Genomic DNA, 2,567 nt, shown 5'->3' on the forward strand with positions numbered 1-2,567 from the left:
GAGCTGGAAAGTAACAGAGTATTACTTATGAATATAAAACAGTGCATAAATTCAGTGATCTCTTTATTAAGAACAATGAAGAAAAAAAAACACAAAACATGCAGATATGTGCATGTTCTTCCAATACATCAAATATTTATTAATAATTTAATCTGACAATATACTCCTACCAGGTCCTCTTACTATTATTAGTTCACATGCACAGCAAACTGAGACTAGATTTTTATATTAGGACTACTTCTTGAATACAGGAAGCTGTGGGTTGGACTATATAGACACCACGGGACTACCGTACAGAAAGTCTGCGAACTGGAACATGCAATGAGAGATTAAAATGGCTGCCAGAGGTTTTAATTTCCAAAAAGTCACTTTAAATTGCCTTCTGCTATGGATATAAAACAATTTAAGGAGGTACAAAATTAATTTGGACCAACTTGCAGATCCTGACACTGCCAAAAAGGGGATGTTACTGCTGCAAGAACTGGATTCTCATGTTTCATTATCATCTATTTCCGCATGTGTATTATTACTTGTTGTGTGTAGTAATGACTACAATGAAAGCAAGACCAAGACACCAATACACTGAAAAAACTGTTTCAGGTTATTCTGCATTTAAGAATTCTTTACAGAGACCACTTGAAACTAGTTACCTTTGGGCATCCAAAAATCATTTTTTGAGGAAAAAATAGGACTTGTTCTGCCAGACAACATGTCCTAACTTCTGATCTAAATTTAATGTAGAAAAATCTCATTAAAAAATTCAGGTACAAGTAAAAAATAACATAATCATATAGCTAGTCATAACCATATGCTATTCACATTAATTATTTCTAAAAGTTTTTTTTAACTTTTGGCTCTATCTTAACTATTTTAAATGAGAAGGCCAGCCACCATTTTGGTGTATGACAGAACCCACAATAAAAATATCATTGACTGATACAACTTATGTTATTCCAATACAATTTGACTATAGTGATATAAAAACACCACCGCGCCCGCCACGAAAGGCAGAATCCTATATATTCAGAGCTCCCACACTGTTTCTGTTTAACCTGAGTATATCATGATCAACAACTGTGATGCCTTATGATTCACTATATATTTTATATGATGATCCACACCAATATTAATTATGATGAGTAATAATCAAAGCCCACGTACATCTCCCTTCACTTTAAACCGCACTGACAATCCCCCTCCAGTGCTCACATCCGTAAGCCTTTGTTCCCCTGCATATCTCCCTTAACAGCCCAATAATCTTTCCCCATACTCTATAGAGTTCCAAAACTCCAGACACCATCTGGCCACACTGAGTTGTATTTCTACTTAAAGTCCAATTGACATGCAAACTAAATGCAAACTACAAACAGAATTTAACAGCACATCACCAGTTTTAAGACACAACCCGTCAAACATTTCAGAGGACTATGAAGAAAATATATCCTGCACTTGCAAATCATTGGACATAATGTCTGACATTCAATAAACCCTTTAATAGCCTATAGACATTTGCCTACTGCAAAATCTACTGGAAAATATCTTTAAAGTTTTCTTTAACAGCAAAGAACACAATATCTCTGTATGTAATACATCTACAGGTATGAATTATGAAAGAACATGAAATGAAAGAATAAACTACAGTGAATCTGAGTCCTGTTATCTGGTGATTCTTAACTACCAACACTTAACCCAAAATGCTCAAGCCCAGACCTTCCCACGAACAAAGCAGACCCATACTGTAGGAGTCACTCCAATAGCTGTGATATGTTCAAGTCTGGGGCCCTACATAGGTAGCAAGGATCTATCTGCTCCTAAAATTGTGCAAGGAGCCAGAAATGTCACTCATCCGTTAAAACTAACACCAAAAATCAACTTTCAAAACTTTGACGATGAAGAGCTTAAAAAAATAACAAGAACTCAGAAATAGTGAGATTTTCATTCTTCATCCATTACCATCTGTTAGAATTAACCTTACTCCTCACTGATTTTTAAAATATTAATCCTGAACATCCTTCTTGGAATAACTTTCCTTTCCTAATCTGAGTGCAAAGGAGAAGGGGAACTGCTGGATTCCCACCTGCCCCCTCCTAAGGGAAGGAAAAGAGATTGGTTTGAAGGGAGCTTTAAGTTCCAAACCCAAACGGTCTCTGTGTCACTTTATTCCAGTTGCTTTGGATAGATGGGTTCAATGGATGACCTTGCCCACCCCTGGCGGGTACAAGGCAAAACAAGGTAGAGGGATTGCTCCTGCTCACGTTTAACCAGACATCTTGCATTTATTCCTGGTTCTCATATTTTTATTTGGCGGTTAGCACTTTCACCTGGAAGATAATTTTCTCACAGTTAAAATTTTAAGCCACTTTATGGTTATTTTTCCCTTCAGTCCAGGTCATGGCAATGTCCATTAAGGACTGACAGTCCCTAACCCAGCAGTGCGTGACTATTCAAAGAGGGCGGCTGTATCCCAGCGGGTGGGTTAGACATGATGCACAAGTGCCACAGACAGTGGGAGGACTGACTCCCCAGTGTCTCCCATTCATTCCTCCCACCTCCAGGTGGTTGGGCAG

General features: G+C 37.8%; 1 protein-coding gene across 1 annotated transcript in view; it reads right to left on the reverse strand.

The window, feature by feature from the left end:
- DACH2 (dachshund family transcription factor 2) overlaps nt 1-2,567 on the reverse strand; it is a 138,351-nt gene that overhangs the window by 60,499 nt on the left and 75,285 nt on the right. The gene's annotated exons all lie outside the window — the stretch shown is intronic.

The sequence above is a fragment of the Pterocles gutturalis genome, unplaced genomic scaffold (genome assembly GCF_000699245.1).
Source record: "Pterocles gutturalis isolate BGI_N339 unplaced genomic scaffold, ASM69924v1 scaffold19678, whole genome shotgun sequence".
Lineage (NCBI taxonomy): Eukaryota > Metazoa > Chordata > Aves > Pterocliformes > Pteroclidae > Pterocles > Pterocles gutturalis.